At 40.6% G+C, this 26,475-nt stretch overlaps 1 protein-coding gene across 1 annotated transcript in view; it reads left to right on the top strand.

Moving 5' to 3' along the window:
- Window positions 1-358: 358 nt before the first annotated feature.
- SPARCL1 (SPARC like 1) overlaps window positions 359-26,475 on the top strand; it is a 53,991-nt gene continuing 27,874 nt past the window's right edge. The window contains exon 1 of the mRNA XM_082653087.1: window positions 359-893. The gene's annotated coding sequence lies outside the window, so the exon portion shown is untranslated. The remainder of the gene's footprint in view (window positions 894-26,475) is intronic.

Genomic DNA, 26,475 nt, shown 5'->3' with positions numbered 1-26,475 from the left:
AAGTCTATTTCATGGCAAAACTCCTTCTTCCAGACCAATCATCATACAGAAGGTTGTGGTAGGGAGCTGTGTAGGGGGAAGAATAGTCTATGAACTGTAACGTTCCTGAACCGGCTTATGAATGAGCTACACTATGAAGGAGGAATGCTTCACATATATGTACATTTCTGAAGGTCACTTAAAGAAAGGTTGAAGTATCTGCAGTACCCTACTGTTACCAAATTCAGGCATATTCGTGAGAACAATTTTTGCAGAAGCAATGTAGAAATGCATCTGCTGCAATTATTCTTACCCCTTCCTTAAGCCCCACCCCACCGATTTCCTTTAGGAAGAAATCACAGCATGGAGTTTCTTTTCAGTCTTAAAATAAAAATTCCCCCAAAAGGGATCCCGCTTGTAAAATCTTTTAGAGTTGTTTGAAAAAGACAAGAAAAAGGCATACGGAGCCAAGTGCTTATATTCTGGCCAAGTTACGAGCCTCTGAGAACAAGAGCTTGAGGGGAGAACTGTTAACCCGTTCTCTCCGGCAGAATGAGCTCTCTCCCTGTAGGTCTGCGCTGCCTGTAAAGCTGAGCACGCCCTCGCCCTTGGAGTGAGAGGCTAGCCCGCTGGAGAACTGCAGGAATCTGCAACAAAAACGATGACAGTCTGAAATACGTCCCTGTGCCAACCTCCAAATTCGGCTGTCACCTCAGACCCTGAGTAGTTGACAGAGCAGCAGAATTTCAACTCCAATAGACCTGAATGTGTTTCTGGGCAAAGAAGCAGAGCTAACGAGGAAAGAGATTCAAAGAGTATTGGGCGTTTGTGAAACTTATTTCCTGACTGTGTGCAAAGACAGGATTCAGCTTCAATTTTCTGCCAAGGCTCTGGGTCCAGCCACCTACCTGAAGGTAAATTTTAATAAGTTTACTGTATTTGTTAACCTGATTTGCATGATCTGATAAAGATGTCTAATATTTTTGCCTAATACAAAGCCATTTTTTAACAACAAGAACAAAAGAACCCTTTTGCATGATTTACAGAAAAGCTACTTACTAGGGAATTTTAACACTTGAATTCATGTTTCCTTTTCTTCTCCAAGATTAAATAGTAAGAACTAATAAATGATGTTTAGAAATGCAGAAATGTTGTTGGCCAGACTAGCATTCAGATCTTGGTGAAGTCTGAAATCCTGAAATGTGTTTTACAGAAATAGTTTACTAAATGTATTAAATAAATCAAAAGGAAAGTAGCTGTTAAAAAAAAACACAAACTTTCAAATCAAAGTAATTTGGGTGTTTTCCATGTTTAAATTATCTGAAGTTATTCAGTCACCACCACTGTCCCAGTCTGTACCTAACAGCAATGTAGAAATGGAACATTTTGCTTTTCCAAAAGGTTAGAAAATCCCTATAATACTATATTTTCCTTTCATTATTTTTTCGTTATTGTGATTATTTTTTCCTGACTCCCTTTTATAGTTTTCTGACTCACTGTCTCTTGTCATCTTCTATCATTTTTTAGGATACACACACACACACACACACACACACACACACACACACACACACACACATAAAATTTCTAATTCCTAACGATGTCTAATTTAGCAAGGGAAAAATGAGGGAGGGGAATCAAAGAGCTAAAAAATTATGATAACTCTACTATATTGTAAGGTACCTTCATTTCTGGCTCTATCTTCTAAAATAAAACAATAATGCAAGTCACGCTCCCTCATTCCTCCTGGGTATTAGAGGTCACCTTGCAGGAGAAAACCATGTTTTCAACTGCATATCAATGCTGTTGATACTATAACCAAAAGGTAGTGCAGAGAGAGTATCTCTTTTGAACTGCCTTTAATCTGCACAGAGGTTAAATATGTCACCTTGGCATTATATCTGAGCTCCCCTCTGGCCCAGGGCCTAAGTACACTGAATAGAAATGTTCACTTGGTCCAACTCAGCAGAAATCCTTTTTTTTTTGATTCTCCCCTTTCTCATGGATACCAGTTTTTTTCAATTCACAGCTTATTCAGCTAAACGTTGATGGGTACATTAACTATGAATATTAAAAAAAAAAAAAGGACACCCCTCTCAGGAAACATTTAAGTTTATATTTCTATCCATTTAACAAGATCCAACAAAGCACAGCAGTCTGTTTCATCTGCTTATCATCCAATCAAACAATGCTGCTTTCCACATTTTGGAAAAGAATATGTACACGTTATTAATGAATCTTGCCTTTTTTCTTTCAGGGAATCTTTGTACAGCCATTTAGCAATTTGAGTACTGGGGTTTCCTTCCAGGTCCTTTGGTATTTAATCCCCAATAGGCTCTTATGCACAGTTTCACTTATCAACTAAGTAAAAATCATAAATAGGGAGGACGGAAATGAAATAAATAGTGATATATCTGGACAACTCCAAAATATTCTTCATTTCATTTCCTCTTGACAGCTTATTATTTTTAGTCAGTTGATATGTAACGGTACACAAGCATTGCTATTTCAGCTAAGTTTAGCACAAGGTCCAGAACATGTTGGGAATCTTTTTCCACCAAGAACATAAGCGACTGTTTTTCAGACTTCAGATGCCCTTTTCCCTCACATATCATTCTGGAACACCCTTCAGTGAAGGAGAAGGGGGGCCCAGAAATCCAGGAGAACTTCCTCAGTAGGTCTGGCTGCCCAAGAGATGCCCAATTAGGCCAGGGTCTGGTTCAAACAGGGCCCACAGAGCATCTTCCCCCAAAGGCTGGGCTTGCACAGGTAGTACCACCTGAGGCTAGCCTGATTTTTATCTTGGGCATCGAAAGATGATCAGAGGGCTTTCCTGGTGGCGCAGTGGTTGAGAGTCCATCTGCCGATGCAGGGGACACGGGTTCGTGCCCCGGTCCGGGAGGATCCCACATGACGCGGAGCAGCTGTGCCCGTGAGCCATGGCCGCTGAGCCTGCGCGTCCAGAGCCTGTGCGCGGCAACGGGCGAGGCCACAGCGGTGAGAGGCCCGCGGACCGTAAAATTAATTAATTAATTAATTAAAAAGATGATCAGAAGTTTGGGTAACAGAGTGTGTGGTCTCGACTGATCGTAAGGAGATGGTGTAATAAAGTGAATAAGATCATGGGCTCTAGAAACGTACAGATCTGGTTTATATCTGGGCTTTCCCAGGGTCTGTGACTTTGCACAGATGACACTTTGAACCTCCGTGCCCTCATTTGCCAAAATGGGGATCATAAAATTAGTTACTACCTTGGAGATTTGTTGTGATAAACGAGGAAAACAGCTATGTCTGGTACGTTTGAATCAATCTATCGATCATAGCTGATATTAAAGCACTAGTCTACCTATATGTCCCGAATGGAACTCTGTAGAAAGGGAATTTACTCTAAGATTTCCCTCAGGGTTTCTTCCTTGTACTTACACACTTTGCTGTATAATAAAATGTCAATGCCAGGTCTATGCCTCAGAGTCAGCCCGACAGAGCAGATAGAGCATGGGTTTCAGCGTCTAACACGCCTCAGTTTGAATCCTGGCTCTGCCTCTTTGTGAGCTTAGGCAGTCACTTCACACCTCCAGGACTCAGTTTACCCATCTATTAAGCAAATAGTGATAATAATACCCACAATGGGGTCATTGTAGGAATTAAATAAGATGCTTTTTAAATGTCAGGTATAGCACCTGGCAGAGTACTAGACACACAGTGAGGAAGTGTTTGATTACACACTTGGAATAATTTTTCTACACACAGTGAGGAAGTGTTTGATTACACACTTGGAATAATTTTTCTACACACAGTGAGGAAGTGTTTGATTACACACTTGGAATAATTTTTCTGGCAGTAATAGTGGGGGTCAAAAAGGAAATATTCATTGAATTGTCTTTTTTTTATCTAAAGAAATGGAAAAATAAATCTGACACTACCGTATGCCCTTGAGAGGGCCTCAGCCTGAAGTATTTATTACTGAGTCCTTACTGCTTCATCCATTAGTAGCTTCTTAATGGCCAAGTCAAACGAAACCACAGTGAGTCTTCTGTTTCAGATTGCCATTAAGAGGAATGAGGCGAAATGATGCTTTGCCCTCAACTCTGTTTTATTGGCCTACCTGGAGGGGGGAAAAGGCCCGAACATTTCTCCTTTCTTATCTTTTCTAAAGGCAGGAATAGGGGTTTTGACTTGCTCTAGGGGGTATCTTTTTCCTCTCTAACTGAAATTCAAACAAAAGGGTTTGTTTTTTGTTTTTCTGTTTTTGTAAACCTCTCCTCTATGTTCCTAGAATTGAAATGTCAGCTGCTTTTTCTGTAGCAGGAGCAGCCTGTAGTCATAGCAATGAAAGGGGACAGAGAGGCTCGAGTTTCACAGCCCTCTCTGTGAAATAACTCTTAGTCTGCTTTAAAAATCCTTGAGAAATGAAGTCCCCCATCCTGGCTTGTTTCCTTCCTATTATGCAACCAACTTATGTACGCCAAACATTTCCTTTAAAGAGTCAGTGAATTGGTGTTAAGAAAATGAACAAGAAAGCTACGACACGGTGCCCAGTTTACTGTCGAGTGCAGGGAAAAGCAACCAGGAAGGCAAAGGAGGAGAAAGAGACAGGACCTCACTTTGTAGGACAGGCTGGGCCCCACACTAAAGCCATTTCCCGAGTCCCCGCTACCGCCTCCCACCTTCACGATGTGCTTATCCAGGTGATTATCAATCAAGGGGACTCAGGGGCAGGCTGCCTGGACTGGAATCCTGGCACTTACACTCTCTAGTTTTTTATCTTATCCACTCTTTGCCTCATCTTCTCATATGTAAAAGAGAGATAATAATGGTCATAAAATTGTCATGGGAATTGAATGAGATACTCTATGTAAGGCTCTTATTACAGGATCTGACCAGTGGTAAAGGTTGGCCGTGAAGTTCACCAAACCTCAGTTTCCCCTACTTCTTCAACGGGGATAACAGCTAATTCATAAGACTGTTGTAGGATTAACTGAAACAATGGATGGAAGTGCTCAAGAAGTAGTCGTTCTTTTAATATTTTCTCATTTGGTCTAACTCTGATAAGAATGGCTTTTTTTGAACTTGGAATCTCCCAGTGAGGAAACTGCAATGAAAACAGGCCTCAGAATTATCCTTGTATAAACAGGAACCATTGAATTTCTTAAAAGGATAAAAGGGAATAATTAAGGATTTTTACATTTATAAGGAGTAAAAGAGATTCTTCTCATCTTGATTAACACTAGGGCAAAATGTATCAAAACGTCTTATCTTTCATTAAAATACTTTTTATTAAAATTTCTGTTTTAGTTTCTCCAGTGTTTTCCAGGTCATGAAACAAGTAATATTTTTATCTTATGTCTCAAACAACTAATGTACTCAGTTCTATTCTGTGTGAAATGCCAGGGATGCTACAGGAACAAACAGAGAATGGCTGTGCTCTTGTGGTACTTACTGTGTAGTTAGGGAGACAGTTGTTAATCAAATTATCACATTAATAAAAACTGCATTCGTGAAAAAGAAAATATATGTGTGTGTGAGTGTGTGTGTGTGTGTGTATAACTGAGTCACTTTGCTGTCCAGCAGAAATTAACACAAGATCGTAAATCAACTATACTTTGATAATTTTTTCTCAAAAGTACATTTGCCCAAACATAAGGTGACCTCAAATACAAAGCCACCTTCATTTTTCTAATAAAAAGGTCCTCAGGCAAAATCTTTGGCCAACCTAAATACACACACGGATGGATAATATTGGAAGGTATGCTTAGGACGCTTACTCTATTGTTACAAATACATTATTTTAAATCTCATTTCATTTAAAATATTTTATACTTATAAAAATGACTTTTTTATTCTCATATTTCATGAAATGATTTTGTTAACACTCTCTCTATGCCTCTTTAACAACACTGTCTGTGTTCACTGGAGCCACTCTGTAACTGTCTAATAGAGAGTAGTGCATCATCAATCCTCTGCAAGCTGTTTATAACTCACTTCTCAGAAATCTGCTAGCGCTGCAGATTTGAGCCCCAAGCATAGATTCTCATTCCATGGTGATGATCTCTACATATTAATTACCTCCTATATGGCTTTTTCCAGTACTCTTTAAAGGGCTTATTGAAAACCGCTTGAGTCTCTAAAGTGTGGTTTTCTAAAACTGTGTAATTCCAACAGTTGCAAAAATGAAGTCATACCTCAAGAATAATTGCTAAATCTGCTTTAAATATCTTTATCTCCTTTTCCATCGTGTGGGTGACCCTCCTAAGAACAAAAATAAACATTGCTTGAGATCATTTCAGGCTGTTTGCCTGAAATGGTACTTTGTTGTTCAAAATGAAGTAATTGAGACAATATCGTTTTATGCGAGAGACCTCAGAAGTGCTAAAATATAGGGCACATCCCTTTTGTTATAGCATGATTTTGGGGGGCGAAAAAGTTCACATTGTATTGAGCGTGTATTGTATAATTATATGCTGAAATAAGTGTTAAGAAGGAAAAGCACCTTTCTTCTAAGAAAGCACGTAAGGATCCCGACTTCCACTCAAGGTCAGGTATGGCTTTCCTTGATCGGAAGCCTAAATAGAGGTTAGCCCTGTGGGAGGTGTGCATGCTGGGCAGTGGCAGCTGGAGCAAGTGGATGCTGACAAGAGAAGTCTGAGCGTGCAAAGATCCTGTGGCAGGAGGGACCGTAGACTGAGGAACAGAGAGAAGGCCAGATCCTCTGAGAGGAAGGGGTAGAGCAGTGGGAGATGTGAAGCCCTAAAAGTATTTGTCCTCTGCTTGATTCATGTTTAATGCTGAATTCTGGTTAGACTGAAAGTTCCGACGGGCATGAACCGTATCTATCCCTAGCCTAGACTCACATAGTGGTAGGTTCAGCCAGGCAGGATGACAGACAGTTGCAGTCAGAGCCCTAGAAAAGTCTGCATCTTTGAGTCTGAGTGTATCGTATACACTGGCAGGACTGGGACACTTCGATGTCAAATGGCGACTCCGCAGAGAACTCAAAATAGAAAGCCATCTTTCTTAAATCTTCAGATTCATTTAACGCCAAGCTATAGAGCTCTCCCAAGAGACTCAGTCATACTTTAAAAGCCCTAAAGCAACAGCGTTAAGTCTGGATCAGGTAACAACATGTATACGTTAGCCAAAATATGACTAAGGGGTTTGCTCTCTGATAATGAAGCCTTTGGCCGTCATGTAAAGTCAGGATGAAGGAGAATGTTCTGTCTGAGTCTGATTATGAAGCAAAATGATAATAATCATTTTGTTTACTACATTTCCCTGAAAGGAAATTTTTCCATAGTTATAATACTTGCTAAAAATAGTAGCCTACAGTCTTCCCCTGATATAAACAAACTCAACAAAAGATACCTGGCCTTATTTGGAAATGTAGAGGTACATACTCCAGGAAACAAGATGCCAGTCATAAGAAGAAAAGTAAAGTAACAGGGAAAACAGACAGGGCAAACCTCTCCTTTTTCTGCACATATGTACGTCATTCTCAGTTCTTCTGACCTTAGACAAGGTAAGACAAACAGATCACGTAGTCATCGTCTGCCTTGAAAACCAAAAATACTGAAGGAAGTTTCCTTGGTCTCCAAGAGAAGGAGGGGGACTTATACGTTTGGTTGAGGCTGCCAAGGAAGGAGCCAACAACGGGGGGTGGCAGAGCAAGGGGGAGGGTTAGGGAAAATACTGGCTGCCTGAGGAGCTCCAGGCAGCATGAAGGAAATTCAGTTAAAAAAACTACCAACACTAAACTTTCCAAGGAGTCATTGACATAGCCAATACAAGAGATGGAAAAGAGTAGACTCCAAGCCTGTTCCTGCCTTTAAAAGTATGGATGGCCATGTTTCCACTCTGGTTCAGTGGTCAGACAGCTTGTTAATGCTTAGGAGGAAAAGAAAGAGCAAGGAGATAAGAAGAGAAAAGAGACCTAGCGAGACAAGGAGTGCCCAGTGGAGATAGATGGTTAGGTTAAGTAGATTTACGTGGCAAGGCAACAAGCAGAACTTCAAAAATAAAATTCACCATTTTAAATGTGAATTTCAATTAACATTCTTTTTAAAAACTGTAACAACTGAAAAGAAATCAAATACAAACACCTTCTCTGACATAACTGCATTCCAATGTAAACTTCTAGAAAATATTATGGAAACTGAAATGGAACCAATAGAACTAAGAACTCAAAATGAACCACAGTACCCAAAAATATATTCTGGTTGTTTGTGTAAGTTCATTCCTAAATCTAGATGGAGAATGATGTTCTAGAATGTTCCAAAGTTTAGGTGCCCTCCGCTTCTCTAGGAGATAGAAGTTTCAGGACGCCAAGAGACAGAGAGACCAAGAGTCAGAGGGTTTCTTTCGGAGGAATGTCCTATGTTTCCTACCAAATGCCAAGAAATCTTTAGCTATCACTTGCACTGCTTTGCACCCTCAACCTGAAGGACCACGCACTCAGTCTTAGAGGCCAGAGTTGACATTGTTCCATCAGAGGTCGGGGCCTTTCAGACCAGTCTCTGCAGGCTTGGCTGGCTACCTTTCCAGCTAGAGGAAAGAATATTCAGGCCCTTTTCTCTGTTTTTTCCAGGGACAGAACTCATAGACCTGCTGAGAAATCTAATTACAACCTCCTTTCATGGTGAAATCCAGTTACAGCCTCTCCCATGGTGAAGGCCAATCCTTTTGATACAAAAGGAAACTAAACAAAGGGGTTTCAGACACGGGGGGATGTGTCTGTGTTCTGCCTTCTCTCTTAGGCAACTATGCAGAAAGGTTGCAGTGACCTTGACCGGCCTTACTTAGGAATGATGGTCATACTATTACTACCCCCATTCCCATAAGAAGGAAAAATATGTTCATATCTGATGCCAGGAGTTTCTGGAGATTTCCTCCAGGATCCATTAGCTGAGCAAAGCAAAATCGTCCACAGACACATTTTTGATTCAGCAAGATGACTTCTCTTTTTGAATTTGGAATGTCATGTCAAACAAGAAAAAAAAGTAGTGAGTTATTTAAGCCAGTATCCTCCTATAATCTTTTCCTGACGTCTTTCGCGCCCTGTGCCACCCATTCCCTTAAGGATAAGGAGAAACTGCAGTGCTAAAAGAAGGGTCACCCCAAATTCCTCAAACTTAATTGAGATAAATGGAGATAGTTCTCGAAATAGTCATTTATGGAAATACGTATTTTACAAATACCTGGCAAAACTCTATAATTGTTGAAACAATAAAACTACCAACCACATTCTAATCAGATCTCTATCACTACAACATAACCACTGCAGTCCACTGAATATGTATAAGACCTGGATTTGCAGCTTATCCCCCCAAATGGGCAAAATTTTTAGGAGCATCCAATCAACTCATAAGTTTTTAACGAAATATGAGTGGAATATGAACAGGTAAATGCTTTTGTTCTGTTTTAATAGGATAAAGTTTACCATAGGTTCAATAATACTGATATGCCCATAGAGTTAATAAATAGTAAATAAACAAGGATAAGAATCCACCATTCATAGTTATCCTCAAAGAGCACCAAAAGTAATGCATTTTTACCATACTTGATTCAACTTGAGTTACCTAATCATCTGTATAATATGATAGAGACCCAGTGGGAAGGTGGCCTGAAATCTACAAAAGCCAGAAGAATTGATCTTGATTATGGGTCAAAGAAAACTTGTAGCTGGTTTCAAGACACCATGATTGGTCAGATCTTCATGCTGTCTTAGCACAATGGAATCATTTTTAACTCTCAAGCCATTTGTTCAGTGGATTTCCCAACCTTTTATTGGGGACCAAGCAACTTTGAGCTAACTCTAAATCTACACAGCATTCTGTTGGAATTCAGAAGAAACAAAACACAAATGCTGAGCCCCAAGGGTCTTCTTTCCTTCTCCTTTTCTTCCCTGCTCCCCAATTCCAGCACACGTAACAGCAGGCTTTGAGGACCTCACACCGGGTATAGATGAAGCTCTTTCTAGGAAAACTCCTCAGTAATTTCCTAAAATACAGGTAGAGGAAACTACTGGAAGCTTTTGCTTTAAACTGCGAGCTTCAAGATTTGGGCATAGACCTCGGCATTCCCAGTGACCATGCATTCAGTAGCTTCTTGGATAGGCAAGGGGGAGGGAGGGGTGGGAAGTGACAGCACCGGGTCACCGATAAAAACAACAGATTGATGTCTTCTTGCGACAGGAAAACAATTTAAAGTGATTGATTTCAAAAGCAAATAAATGTTTTCTTATAATTTGAAAACTACTCTGGGTAGGAATGTTGGAGGTTACTATAGCCTGAGATCTGACTAACTTCTTTTCTTTTCCAAACGACGGCACACAAAATTCCAGCCCCCGCTTACTCTACATTTGGTTCTTTATTGTTTTATTGTTCTTAAATCCCGTGTTTAGATGGTGGCCACAGTAAGGTCTGAGGTGGTGGTCATGGCTGGAGGTGGCTGACTCACCTTATGCTTCCCAGCATCTTGTTAACAGGGTTAATATCTGTAGACATCCGTAGCCCAGCCAGTTACTGGATGTGCTATGTACATTTCAGTGCCATGAAACCCCAAATAGTCATTATCCAAAAAGAATTAACAACAGACTCCCTTGTGCAGCATTATTCATGCAGAATACAGTTTTGCTTCAATGTGGCTAATTAGACTACTCTATCCCTCTCTCTCTCTCTCTCTCTTTTTTTTTTTTTTTTTTGGTTGTACCATGCAGCATGCGGGGATCTTAGCTCCCTGACCAGGGAAGGAACCTGTGCCTCGGGCAGTGGAAGCGTGAAGTCCTAACCACTGGACTGCCAGGGAGGTCCTAATTAGACTACCCTTGATTAGGCAAATTTCTACACATTCTGGGACTAACAAGCCCAAACCAGTATATTTAGAACAATGTTTAAAATGTTTAGTCAGACTAAGCTACTGAATTGGGTTTCCTTTGGTGTGGGAAAGGACTATAATGGAAGGGAAAAGAACAAAGAGATTGATTTATTTCCCAAGTCTCCAGAGTAATCCTGCTCTCATAACATTCAAGCAATTACATGAAAAGAGAAATAGGAGGGTAAAGTGAAAATGCCAAGTTCCAACACAAAACACTCCCAGAGCTAGATGCCCATGTTTCTTTCTAAAACTCTTCGATTCTAGAACACCTTCAGATCCTGGGTGAAATCAAGTTTATTGAATGCTAGTCACATGTTAATACCTTGTAACTTTTGATTCTCTCCAAAGTTGAGGACTGCTATGCTCCACTTAAAAAGAAATATGTGCACCTGCTAAGGCAATGTAAGGGAGGAAAAACTTTTTCCTCTACCCTCTTAAATTCAGTAATTGGGGCCTGCAAATTAAATGGACAAAATACAGATTAATAGGAGAAAAACGTTTATTTATATGCATAGAGAGGCCAACAAAAGTAGCTGGCTCCTTAAACTGTTAAAAGGCTTACCGACCTAATTTGGTAGGAGAAAGGGAAGGGAGAGAAACAGCTTCTGTGGCAAGAACAAAAGGATTTTTTAGGAAAGACAAATGGGTTTTTAGAACAAACTGGAGATAAGAGAGTTTATGATATTTGTCATAAAGGTATAAGTGGTTTTTCTGTCTTTTTCAAGGTGATAAAACTGCCCTGGAGAGGAAACTGGTAGATTTACCCTTGTTCTCTCTACTGGGAATAGAGCCACCCTGAAGAGGGAATTTATGGAAGTTCTCATTTCTCAGAAGTTTCTGCTTTTAGTCAGACAAGGGATGCTCTGAGAAGGCTTCGCTGTTGAATCTCAAAGGTCTTCATCTTCAAATAATCTTTATACAAACCCATAGCAACTATAGAAAGACTTGAAACAGGACATCACTGGGGAGCAGGGCACAGCTCTGCTGGCAGGGGGTCTGAATTATATTCAAACCCATGAATCCTAAATTTGGATCAAGTACTGTGGGTCAAGGTCTAGCAAGGAAATGACAGATCCCGGCAGGAAAACTGAATTTGGGGATTTGAGGAGAGTGGAATTAAGGGACGATTGACCGAAGAATGGGCAGGGCATAGAGAAGTCTCAAGGTGTTGTAGGAATAGACTAGTGAAAGCTCAGCTTGCACGAGCCAGGGACACTGAGAGGGGCTGGGACCTTCCGGAGAGGGACACCGTCACAGAGACGGCGCTGAGAAAATACACACCCTGGTTTTACTCTCCTCCTTCCCTCAAATCTCTCCTGCCAGGGCACCCCATTGGCTGAACCCAACAGAAACCATCGTGCAAGAGAACCTGATGCTACAGTTCACACAGGCCCTGCGACAGCTCAGGGTGGAGAAGGCAGGAGAGTGGAGTGGGTGTGGAGTGGGTGTGGAGTGGATCTGGGGGGAGCAAGTGGAAGATATCTGGATATTCAGAGAAAAATAATCTCTTCCCAATGCGGGAAAGGCAGAATGTACAGCTGTAGACAAGCCGTGTCTTCTCCTTGCTTGAATAAATCTTCCAGGGCTTCCCCTCTGAGGGCATAAATAAGCCTAGGTTTTCACCCTGTTTTCAAAGAACTCCTCAAACCTCAGCCACTGAATCCGCTGGGGTTTATTGTACCTGCTTCTTTCACAGAAGGCAGGTAATGAGTAACGTTGTACCACTGGGCGAGCAGTCTTTCCCCTATTCAGTGTGTTGGCTCTCGATAAGGCACCCGAGAAGCATGATGAATCCTGAAGGCACTCCTGCTTGAAGTGGACGCTTTCATTAGCGGTTCGCACAAAAACTACTCATCAAAGCCCAGCGCTGTTCCCCAGCGGGTCCCAACGCCATGAGAATGAGGCTACTTGGAACTGTTCTTAGGTATGATTTGCTGTTTTTCTTAATCCCGGAAGAGAATTACCCCAATAAGTAATTCTTGGTATTTTCACAGAGCTGAAACACTTGAAATTCTTCTCCCAACCAGCTGAACTTAACGACCGACTTACTATATTAACTAAAGAAGAGAGACAATTTCCATTGAATCCAAAGACGTTTTATATGCTGGTAGAGTTTAACTAATAAAGGAAATTCAAATAAGAGTAGTCAGAGGAGAAAGCTAAGAACCTGGCATTCAGAGAAAAGAAATTTTAAGAAGGTTGAGAATAAAATAACTTAGGGGGTAGAGAGAAGAGCTAAATGCAGAAAAAGAATAGGACTCATGTAACTGATCATTTTAGGGGCTAGGGAGGTCTCAAAGGTGAATTGTCATGTAATTAGCATTATGAAGCAAATCATTCAGATATTACTAAGTCCTGCAACATGACAAATGCCACAGGCATTCAGGTGAACATCACTTGTGAAGCAGAGGTTTACACAATGTGTGGGACCTTCTTTTTCATTTTTATTTTTTAAATATTTATTGATTGCTTGATATTTCGGCTGCATCGGGTCTTAGTTGCGGCATGAGGGATCTTCGTTGCAGCGTGTGGGATCTTTAGTTGCGGCATGCAGACTCCTAGTTGTGGCATGCATGCGGGATCTAGTTCCCTGACCAGGGATCGAACCCAGGCCCCCTGCATTGGGAGCGTGGAGTCTTAGCCACTGAACCATCAGGGAAGTCCTGGGACTTCTTTTTTTAAAAAAATAAAAACATAAAAATAAAAGAAGAACCTCATTTTAAAACATGCATGCATGGGCTTCCCTGGTGGCACAGTGGTTCCGAATCTGCCTGCTAATGCAGGGGACATGGGTTCAAGCCCTGGTCCGGGAAGATCCCACATGCCGCAGAGCAAATAAGCCCGTGCGCCACAACTACTGAGCCTGTGCTCAAGAGCCCGTGAGCCACAGCTACTGAGCCCGTGAGCCACAACTACTGAAGCCCGTGTGCCTAGAGCCCGTGCTCCACAACAAGAGAAGCCATCACAATAATAAGCCTGTGCACCACAACGAAGAGTAGCCCCCACTCTCCGCAACTAGAGAAAGCCCGTGCGCAGAAACAAAGACCCAACGCAGCCAAAAATAAATAAATAAATATTTTTAAAATGCATACATAATTACAGTAACAGATTCCAATATAAATCTTTCAAAATCTGACAGATCTAGAAGATAAAAATTTAGCTGGAACATAGAGGATCTGAGTATTGAAATCAACCAGCTCAAGATGTGTATAGAACTTTGAAACGTACAAATACAGAACATGCTTTTTTTTTTTACCTATGTCAATAAAACATTTGTATATTTATATATATTCCAATATCATGTATATTTCTATATCATATATATATACATATATATGTATATGTATATATATATATATGTATATATATCATGTACTTGGCCACAAATAAAACTTGACAAATTCAAAAAACTGAAAAAAATAAAAAGATCAAAATGAGGCGTAAGGATTTGTAAGGAGCCTGTAAAAGAGAGGAGCCCTGAAACTTAAGCTTCTTAGCTTTGTGGCACATCCACCTCTGGCCATACTCAAAAGTCTATACCCCAAAGAATATGCAAAAAAGCAGGGAGGAATAAATAGATGTAAATATGAAAAAGCCCCGCATTCACAGAGAAAGAGGAACTTAAAGGACAGATATCAGAGTATGATTTGAGCAAAGACAATTAAATGTGGCCAAAGTCATCCCTCCCCTACACCCCAGGGCAGGGAGAGGTGGCGACTTTCTGAAGGACTGGCAAATGCCTGAGGAGAGTAGTAGAGCCCTGCCTCCAGGAGGCCATCCCGACTGAAGCTGTGAAATGAGACCCAGTGAGATTAGTGAGTGGTGGGTGACACAGTAAGATGAGGAACTCCGAAAGGAATGATGAAGAGGTGTGGGAACAAGGCTATCGCACACTCTTGCCTAAAATAAGCCTGTGGGGATCCTCTAAATATAGTTAAAGGGATCCCTCAATTACACATTATAGAACAGGCAGAACATACTAATTTCTCCCGAGCTAGAAAGAGAGAGATCTTTGAGAATGTCAAGGCCACCCCTTTGGAAATTCCTTTGGCTTCCATGCTCCTCACTCAAGACTGGGCACAGTGGCACAGGGGGATGTGCAGCAAGCTCTCATTGGATGGATGGATACTCTATGAAGCGGAGGTGAGGTGACAGGTGGGAATACATGGGTGATGCATGGGTGATGTACTTGCCATAGTACCTGGTGCATAGTAAAATCTCAAAAAATATAAGCCATGGCATTAGCTACTATATTAAACAGTCAATGGTAAGAACCTACTTTTTCAATAAAATAATACTTTGATGAACATAAGTTATTCTACTTCTAATGAATATTTCACTCAAGATATTTAATGTTCAGTCCAATTCTTCATTGCTGCTTACAAATTGTGACTTTAAACAACAATTATTACACAATTTCTCAAGATTTTGTGCATTAGGAGTTTGGGCAGGTCACTCAGAGGTACTGAGCTGGCAGGTGAGCCACTCTGGAGGGTCCAAGGTGGCTCCACTCACATACACTGTGCCTTTGCACGGACACATGGATAGCTGGGATCAGCAGGGACCATGAACAGTGTCTCCTGTGGTGTGACAGTCTCTTACAAACTGGCTTGGAACTCCCAAAACAAGTACTCCGAGAGATTAAGGTCAAAAGTCCAAGGCCTCTTATGAGCTAACCTCCAAAGTCCCAGAACATCAATTCCGCCTCAATTGTTCGGTCAGGTAAGTCACTAAGGCCAGTCCGGATTCAAGGGGAGGAGAATTCAACTTCACCTCTCAATGGGAGGAACAGCAAAGAATTGATAGGCATCTTTACTTTACCATACTGTTTATACATGTTAAATGAAAAATGTTAGAAACTGTCAAGACAACTATTCGCATGAGCTAGAAGAGAATTGACATTCGTGGGTGTTTAGTTCTTAATGGAAGACCTATTTCTGCCATGTCAAACGTTTCATCTGGATAATCGTTTTGATGGTATATGGGCCAGCGAGTAGAAGAACTGCAGGCATTTGAAATTCTAAATCCTGGGCCTCCCTAGAAAGGCCATACCTAAAAAATGGAGTCTAGCAGTCATCTTTTAAAATTCCAGATAAGGTTCTCCTAAAAGTTTGGTAATGAGACACTTCGTTCCTAAGAGAAGGAAAAGGCTCTCCTTGAATTTCCCCACCATCTCTCACCTTTAACCTCTCTAGACCCATGGAAAGAAACAATGGGACAAAGGTAAGAAAGAAATAACTTAAGAACTGTAAGTAAAAGGATGAATTAGAGTCTCTGTGGATTATTACTTATTAGGGTTATTAAGCCATTTTGTGCCTTATCAATGTTTCAAAGAAATAATATCTTTCATTTCATATTGACAGCTAATAAAATTATCACATGACTATCTGATCACATTTGAGTCTCAAAACAACCCTAGAAGATAAGTAGGAAAGCTACTATTATTTTTCCTGTTTTGTAGATGAAGAAACCAGTGACTTGACTGGTCTCTCTGCTGGTAAAAAGTAGTTCAAGTCTGTACTTAGATCTTCCAATTTCATACCACGTGTTCTTTCAGCTATACTGCTGCCTTTGAATCGGCTCACACATTTAGGAAAAATAATATTCATCTAATTTCACATCACCACTGCATATTTACATCTTCAAGAATAATAACTCTATTCAAAAATTTGTCTCACTTCTGCATTTTTCATATAGAGTTTCATTTGCTTTTTCTGCAAAAATAACAATCTGCATCTTGTAGAGAGCGCACACAAATTCAAATGTCTCAAAATATATGACGTTTTACTTATCCAAGAATAAATGGTATTCATCATACTTAGCAAGAACACCATGGGTTTCATTTTCGAAGTATTTTGCAAGCATCAGCTAATTAAGACTCCTGTAGTCTTCAGTTTGACAGTTGTTTTCAAAAGTGTCTTGTTTCCCAGGAAAGTTCTCCACTCTGTCTTATTCATACAAATCAGCGCATTTGTTCGGTTCTTAAAATAAGAAGCTAAAGGCTGTGAAATTATTTTTGATCAGTGTGTGACAGTGATCAAATACAATGAGCTCAGTTAGATAAAAATGCCCAGTGACTGGTCTGAAGGACAAATTGGAACACAGCAGAAGAACTCAAGGTCTTCTACATTCTAAATAGATACTGGATTGTTCCACAAGGTCCTATCTCTAAAACTACAACACAGGCATCTGCTTTACAATTAAAACTTGAAGTGGTTTCCTACTTGGATCATTCTGTATTTTTGTTTGTTTGCTTGTTTTAACATCTTTATTGGAGTATAATTGCTTTACAGTGTTACTTTTTGCTGTATAACAAAGTGAAACAGCTATATGTATACATATATCCCCATATCTCCTTCCTCTTGCATCTCCCTCCCACCCTCCCTATCCCACCCTTCTAGGTAGTCACAAAGCACGGAGCTGATCTCCCTGTGCTAGGTAGCTGCTTCCCAATAGCAATCTATTTTATATTTGGTATTGTATATATATGTCAATGCTACTATTGCACTTCGTCCCAGCTTACCCTTCTGCCTCCCTGTGTCCTCAAGTCCATTCTCTAGGTCTGAGTCTTTATTCCTGTCCTGCCCCTAGGTTCATCGAACATTTTTTTTTTTTTTAGATTCCATATATATGTGTTGGCATACAGTATTTGTTTTTCTCTTTCTGACTTACTTCACTCTGTATGACAGACTCTAGGTCCACCAACCTCACTACAAATAACTCAACTTCATTTCTCTTTAAGGCTGAGTAATATTCCATTGCATATATGTGCCACATCCTCTTCATCCATCCATCTGTCGATGGACACCTAGGTTGCTTCCATGTCCTGGCTATTGTACATAGTGCTGCAGTGAACATTGTGGTACATGTCTCTTTTTGAATTATGGTTTTCTCAGGGTATATGCCCAGTAGTGGGATTGCTGGGTCGTTATGGTAGTCCTATTTTTAGTTATTTAAGGAACCTCCATACTGTTCTCCATAGTGGCTGTATCAATTTACATTCCTACCAACAGTGCAAGAGGGTTCCCTTTTCTCCACACCCTCTCTAGCTTTTATTGTTTGTAGATTTTTTGATGATAGCTATTCTGAGTGATGTGAGGTGATACCTCATTGTACTTTTGATTTGCATTTCTCTAATGATTAGTGATGTTGAGCATCCTTTCATGTGTTTGTTGGCCATCTGTATATCTTCTTTCAGGAAATGTCTATTTAGGTCTTCTGGCCATTTTTGGATTGGATTGTTTGTTTTTTTGATATTGAGCTGCATGAGCTGCTTGTATATTTTGGAGATAATCCTTTGTCAGTTGCTTCATTTGAAAATATTTTCTCCCATTCTGAGGGTTGTCTTTTGGTCTTGTTTATGGTTTCCTTTGCTGTGCAAAAGCTTTTAAGTTTCATTAGGTCCCATCTGTTTCTTTTTCTTTTTATTTCTATTTCTCTGGGAGGTGGGTCAAAAAGGACCTTGCTGTGATTTATTTCAAAGAGTGTTCTTCCTATGTTTTCCTCTAGAGTTTTATAGTGTCTGGCCTTACATTTAGGTCTTTAATCCATTTTGAGTTTATTTTTCTGTATGGTGTTAGGGAGTGTTCTAATTTCATTATTCTACATGTAGCTGTCCAGTTTTCCCAGCACCACTTATTGAATAGGCTGTCTTTTCTCCATTGTATACTCTTGCCTCCTTTATCAAAAATAAGGTGGCCAGGGCTTCACTGGTGGCACAGTGGTTGAGAGTCCGCCTGCCGATGCAGGGGACACGGGTTCGTTCCCCGGTCCAGGAAGATCCCACATTCCAGAGCCTGTGCTCCACAATGGGAGAGGCCACAGCAGTGAGAGGCCCGCGTACCACAAAAAATAAATAAATAAATAAATAAAATAACGTGACCATACGTGCGTGGGTTTATCTCTGGGCTTTCTATCCTGTTCCATTGATCTATCTTTCTGTTCTTGTGCCAGTACCATACTGTCTTGATTACTGTAGCTTTGTAGTATAGTCTGAAGTCAGGGAGCCTGATTCCTCCAACTCCATTTTTCTTTCTCAAGGTTGCTTTAGCTATTCGGGGTCTTTTGCATTTCCATACAAATTGTGAAATTTCTTGTTCTAGTTCTGTGAAAACTGCCATTGGTAGTTTGATAGGGACTGCACTGAATCTGTAGATCGCTTTGAGTAGTATAGTCATTTTCACAATGTTGATTCTTCCAATCCAAGAGTATGGTATACCTCTCCGTTTGTTTGTATCATCTTTAACTTCTTTCATCAGTGTCTTTTAGTTTTCTGCATACAAGTCTTCTGTCTCTTTAGTTAGGTTTATTCCTACATATTTGATTCTTTTTATTGCAATGGTAAATGGAAGTGTTTCCTTAATTTCTCTTTCAGATTTTTCATCATTAGTGTATAGGAATGCAAGAGATTTCTGTGCATTAATTTTATATCCTGCTACTTTTCCAGATTCATTGATAGCTCTAATAGTTTTCTGGTAGCATCTTTAGGATTCTCTGTGTATAGTATCATGTCATTGTCAAACAGTGACAACTTTACTTCTTCTTTTATGATTTGGATTCCTTTTATTTCTTTTTTTTCTCTGATTGCTGTGGCTAAAACTTCTCAAACTATGTTGAATAATAGTGGTGAGCCTGGGCATCCTTGTCTTGCTCCTGATTTTAGAGGAAATGGTTTCAGTTTTTCACCATTGAGAACGATGTTGGCTGTGGGTTTGTCGTATATGGCCTTTATTATGTTGAGGTAAGTTCCCTCTATGCCTACTTTCTGGAGAGTTTTTATCATAAATAGGTGTTGAATTTTGTCGAAAGCTTTTTCTGCATCTATTCAGATTATCATATTGTTTTTATCCTTCAGTTTGTTAATATGGTGTATCACATTGACTGATTTCTGTATATTGAAGAATGCTTGCATTCCTGGGATAAACCCCACTTGACCATGGTGTATGATCCTTTCAATGTGCTGTTGGATTCCGTTTGCTAGTATTTTGTTGAGGATTTTTGCATCTATATTCATAAGTATAATGGCTTGTAGTTTTCTTTCTTTGTGACGTCCTTGTCTGGTTTTGGGTATCCTCTAATTCTTTTTATTTGAGTCTTCTCCCTTTTTTTCTTGATGAGTCTGGCTAATGGTTTATCAATTTTTTTTATCTTCTCAAAGAACCAGCTTTTAGTTTTATTGATTTTCCTATCATTTCCTTCATTTATTTCTGATCTGATCTTTATGATTTCTTTTCTTCTGCTAACTTTGGGGTTTTTTTGTTCTCCTTTCTCTGATTGCTTTAGGTGTAAGGTTAGATTGTTTATTTGAGATGTTTCTTGAGGTAGGATTTTATTGCTATAAACTTCCCTCTTAGAACTTCTTTTGCTGCATCCCGTAAGTTTTGGGTCATCATGTTATCATTGTCATTTGTTTCTAGGTTTTTTTGGATTTCCTCTTTGATTTCTTCATTGATCTCTTGGTTATTTGTAGAGTATTGTTTAGCCTCCATGTGTTTGTATTTTTTACAGTTTTTTTCCTGTGATTGATATCTAGTCTCATAGTGCTGTGGTTGGAAAAGATACCTGATACGATTTCAATTTCCTTAAATTTACCAAGGCTTGATTTGTGACCCAAGATATGGTCTATCCTGGAGAATGTTCCATGAGCACTTGAGAAAAGAGTGTATCCTGTTGTTCTTGGATGGAACGTCCTATAAATATCAGTTAAGTCCATCTTGTTTAATGTATCATTTAAAGATTGTGTTTCCTTATTTATTTTCATTTTGGTTGATCTGTCCATTGGTGAAAGTGGGGTGCTAAAGTCTCCTACTATTATTCTGTTACTGTTGATTTCCCCTTTTACGGCTGTTAGCATTTGCCTTATGTATTGAGGTGCTGCTCTGGTGGGTGCATAAATATTTACAATTGTTATATCTTCTTCTTGGATTGATCCCTTGATCATTATGTAGTGTCCTTCTTTGTCTCTTGTAATAGTCTTTATTTTAAGTCTATTCATGTATTCCACAGATGCAGGGTATACCAAGTTGATGATGGAGATTTAATCCGCTGCTCCTGAGGCTGCTGGGGGAGATTTCCCTTTCTCTTCTTTGTTCGCATAGTTCCTGGGGTTCATCTTTGGATTTGGCCCCACCTCTGCATCTAGGTTGCCCTCAGGCTTCTGTTCCCGCCCAGACACGATGTGGTTAAAGGAGCGGCTGATTAGAGGGCTCTGGTTCACTCAGGCCAGGGGGAAGGAGGGGTACGGAATGCAGGGCAAGCCTGAGGCGTCAGAGGCCATCGTGAAGTTGCACCAGCCTGAGGGGTGCCATGTGTTCTCCTGGGGAAGTTGTCCCTGGATCACGCGACCCTGGCAGTGGCGGGCTGCACAGGCTCCTGGGAGGGGAGGTGTGGACAATGACCTCTGCTTGCACACAGGATTCTTGGTGCCTGCAGCCGCAGCCTTAGCATTTCATGCCCCTCTCTGGTGTCTGAGCTCATAGCCGTGGCTCATGCCCATCTCTGGAGCTCATTTAGGCTGTGCTCTGCCTCTGTGGGGACACAAGGAAGGAATCTCCTCTCCTCGTGCACCCCGAAACAATGGTCTCTTGCCTCTTAGGCATGTCCAGACTTTTTCCCGGACTCCCTCCCAGCTAGCCATGGTGCACTAACCCCTTCAGGCTGTGTTCACGCCGCCAACCCCAGTCCTCTCCCTGGGATCGGACCAAAGCCCAAGCCTCAGCTCCCAGCCCCTGCCCACCCTGGTGGGTGAGCAGACAAGCCTCTTGGGCTGGTGAGTGCTGGTTGGCACCAATCCTCTGTGCAGGAATCTCTCCGTTTTGCCCTCCACACCCCTGTGGCCGTGCTCTCCTCCATGGCTCGGAAGACTCCCCCTGCCCAGCCCCTGTCTCCGCCATTGAAGGGGCTTCCTGGTGTGTGGAAACTGTTCCTCCTTCACAGCTCCCTCCCACTGGTGCAGGTCCTGTCCCTATTCTTTTATCTCTGTTTTCTCTTTTTTCTTTTGCCCTACCCAGGTACGTGGGGAGTTTCTTGCCTTTGGGGAAGTCTGAGGTCTTCTGCCAGCATTCCGTAGGTGTTCTATAGGAGTTGTTCCACGTGTAGATGTATTTCTGATGTATTTGTTGGGAGGAAGGTGATCTCCATGTCTTACTCCTCTAGCATCTTGAAGGTCCCCCCCCCCCACTTGCTATAAACATTCTAAATGACATAACCATATTCTGTCTTTAAATTTTGTTTTTGATTTCAGGATGGAAATAAACATGAGACCCCTAAAAAATAGTTCCAACCTGGGACACAGTAAATAATCAGGGACCATGCAGCAAAAGTTGGGGTTGACTCCCCCAAATCCTGCACAACTGGCCACCTAAGCTCAGATGACAAACCCTATACTTATCCTGCCTTCATGTCTTCTCCACAGCTATGCCAAGAATATTAGCATTCTATAGCTCCTTTGGGTTAAGGCCAATCTGAAGATACCTCTTACCCAGACTAGAAAGACATTAACTTAGACATTTTCTTATCTTCTACCTATGGATTCATTGCATGTAGAAAACTAGAATTTAAATATGTGGAATATAGGACATGTGCGTTTGTTTCATTGAGTGAACTAAATGTGAAAATAGTTTGTAACTAGGACTCCTGGGTAGCTTGATATCACCAAGGGGAAGAAGACATGAAAAGAGGGAGGAGAAAAAGTGAGGAACACTAAAGATTCATTTCCCTTATACCACACTAAATATAAGACATAAATGGCTATAATGATAATATTGATGACAGCCACCAGGCAGAGCAATGGAAATAATAATCACTTACACGTGTATGTTATTTCAGAGTTTGCAAAGAGCTTCCCTACTTCAGTGGCTCCCTTTGACATTGGAATTGTTATTCCCATTCTATAGAAGAAGTTTGGAGAGATTAAGTAATTTTCTCAAAGTAGCATTTAGGACTTGGCAGTACTAGGGCCCAAAGCCAGACTTCTCATTTCTAGTTTGCAGCCTGTTCTGCGAGACCATGTGAGAACCCTGGATTCTGAGTCCACAGTGCAACATTCTAGTCCTTGCTCACCTCTTAAGTCTTGCACATTTAGCCAAATAATTTATATTCTTCAAGCGTCTGTTTCTTTATAGCTAAATATTATCTACCCTCCTTTTCTTGTTGGATAAAGTGAAACAGTATACAAGAAAATCTTTTATACACTGTGAAATGCTCTATAAATGTGAGGAAGGTGTAACTAAGCCCAACTTAATGACTGATATTTCTAGGGGCCTCACCTCAACGTATCCTTACAGTTTTTCCTCCCTTTTGTCTGGAAGAACAAAGAGTCTCCTTCTCTTCAAAGTTAAACCTTCCACCTGTGCTTATATGAGACCAGCAAATATTTATCAAGGGCTTACTGAGAGTCTATTGCCTCACTTAATGTCCATCATGATTTTACAGATAAAGAACTGAGATTCCTAAAAGCTGAATAATTTACCCAAGATTATGCAAATTAAGTATTAGAGTCCAGGAAGTCCCATTTCAGAGCCTACGTCTTTAATCACTGTGCAATATTGCCTCCCCAATGACTCAGGCAACTTCTTTGTTTTCCCCCATTTCAGTTATCTATTACTGCGTAACAATCCAGCCCCAAATTAAATGGCTTAAAACCAGTCCCCCTATTTGCACATGACTCTGCAATCTGTACTGAGTTCAACTGGGTCATTCTTCTGTTGACTTTGTCTGGAGTCACTCATGAGGCTCCAACCAGCTGGGAGCTTAACTGGGGCTGAACCATCCCTTGTGGTTTCTCATCCTCCAGGGTTCTCTTCAGGTGGCTGCTTATCATTCAGTGGTCTGGACCAGCCTCTAGTCGGAGCATTTTTATAGCATGGAAGATGGCTTCCACAGGAGGACAAATCCCACTTTGCAAGTGCTTCCCAGGTCTCTGCTGGCATCCTACTTGCTAATGTCCCTTTGGCCAGAACTAGTCACAAAACCAAGGGCAAAATCACAGGGTATGAAACCCAGGAGGTGCAGGTCCCTGGAGGCCATGATATTTACCACGTCTCCTCTCTTCCCAACTATCTTCTCATTCATTACTTATGTTTCCCCCTCAGCATAGAAAAGACTTGGAGGACCACATCTGAATACAAGTAAAAGTTTCCTGTGACTGCATTTCCCCTTTAGCTACCATCTCCATCTCACTCTCTTTCCTTTCATGGCCAACCATCTTAAGAGTGGTCTACACTCACTGTCTTCACTCCATTACTGTCTATCTACTCCCCAGTCACTGGAGACTGGCCTCTACCAACACTGTTGCACCAAAACTACACTCCCTCAACTCTCCAGTAACCTCTGCATTTCCAAATGCAGTGGAGAATCTCTAGACTTGTTTACTTTGACCTCTCTGTAACATTTAATGTTTTCTTTTTCTTATGCGACTCTCCTTTCTCTCATCCTTTGTGTGTTTAGTTCTTCCCATCCTCTAATGGCACCTAATGGTCTTCACTCACCAGGGTTCTGGCTCCTGTCCTCTGTTCTACTCACTGTATAGCTTTTCATGCGAAAAACACTCAAACTATACCTTTAGCCCCAAACTCTATGCTTACCTCCAGACCCATTCATTTAAGTATATCTCTACTCAAATCCAACAAGTCCAAAACAAATCATCATCTTTCCTCTAAAACTCTTATAATCCCTTATACTTGTATTACCACCACCCTTTACCCAGTTGCCCAAATTAGAAATGTGATAGCCCAAGACTCGTCCTTCGCTTCTTCCCACAGTATACAATTTGACATTGAGTCTTATCTGTTCCGGCTTTAAATATTTCTCATAACTATCCAGTGGTATACTGGCAAATGTTTAGCTACCAGCTTTTGCAGGGGGTGGGGGATGAGTAGCATTTGATGATTTCCATGGTGTAATCCTCCCACCATGGTTGATTTCAAGCTACTAATGTGACATCACTGAATAGAATTGGGAAGAGAAGTGCATTACCACACATTATATAGTATTTCCACCTACAGATACAACAGGCATAAATAACTTCAAGAGAGTAGTAGCAGTAAAAGTAGTAAAATAAGTATAAAATGATGAGTTTTGAGTATTTATTTCTTTTGTTTTTAATATAACTAAATTGTAAGTGTATATACTTTAATTTTCAGTGATGGCTTTGTTTAATAGCCAGCTCACCAAATTCCTGGAAATTTAACAACTGGCTCTCATGAGCCAGTACAAGCTGGATCTATCCCCCTCTTTTCCGTTCTCAAGACCAGAGGCAAAATTTAAGGCTCTGACCACCTGTCATCTTGATATTGCAATTTCCTCCTAGTAAGTCTTTCTACTCATCTGTCCCCCACATCGCTGTCCCAAGGACCCTTTCTAACACTCAGATCTGATTATATCATTCCCCCACTTACAGTCATTGAAGACCCATAGCTTTTCAACTGGAACTTAAAATTCCTAGTTTAATGCACAGAGACTTGCCTTGTTTTGAGCCTTATCTCCCTCTGCTTCACCCACTAACACCCTAGCAACTCAAACATATGCTGTCTTATGACTCTGGACCTTCCCCCATGCTGTTTCCACCCTCTAGATTGCCCTTCCATCTTTCACACAGCTAACTAGTACTGAGTGGTTTTTCAGATCTCAGGTTAAGAACTCCCTCCTCTGAAAGTCTTTTCTATACAGTGGCAGTAGAGAGTACTGATTAGGAACATGGACATAAAACCGAACAGCTAGGTCTCTAATGTCGGTTCTGCCACTTAACTGAGTAACCTTGAACACGTTACTTAACCTTAGTTTCCTTACTAATAAAATGATGAAAATAAAGTGCTACCTTGTAGAATTGTTGGGAAGATTCAAAGAGTTACTATGTGCAAACCCCTCAGAACAGTGCCTGTAACTTAAGCCCTTAGGACTCAGTAAATGTTAGCAACATTAACTACCTAACTGTAAATGCTTCTTACCTGTATTTCCACAGCATTATGTACATACTCATCACATGATACTAAATCACTGATTTACTTGACTTCCTCGTTTGTAACTCTTCAGACAGGAACCATGTAGCCCTGTGCTTAGGCAGTGTCTAGTAAGTGCTCAATAAATGAATAAGAGAGTAGATGAGTGATGCAAGCTCTGGCCAACTGGGCACATGTTTCTTTTTGACTCATTCAGCTGCATTAGAGTTAAGAAAGTGAAGGGAATTTGTGAGATCCTATGATCAAATCAAAGGGAAATATTTTCTCAAGTTTAATTAGCTATACATAGTGCTATAAAAACTAAAATCAGAAGGAAATTAGTTTTAAAACCCACAATGCTTTTGCTGATTTTTGCTTCCTCTTTATGTCGCTACCATTTATAAGAAATGTGGTAACGGTGTCTTAGCCTAATTCCATTGTTATTTGTGATGAATGTAGGAAAGACTCCTCAAGTTAAAGGGAGCTTTGGTAAATGTGTGGGCAAAAGAGACTCTAAATGTCCACTGAAAAATTATTCTGACCTCACAGCAAAAATTAAATTCTATTATTTTCTGAGGCTCTAAGTTGTTTAGCTAAGAATCACAATTTGACTTTTATGGAAAATGAAAAAAGAAAGAAGAAAGATGTATTGAGCATCTCCTAGGTATCAGGCATTTTTACAAATACTATT

Source organism: Grampus griseus (assembly GCF_964374135.1).
Source record: "Grampus griseus genome assembly, chromosome: 4".
NCBI lineage: Eukaryota > Metazoa > Chordata > Mammalia > Artiodactyla > Delphinidae > Grampus > Grampus griseus.
This window is presented reverse-complemented; position numbering and strand designations above follow the sequence as displayed.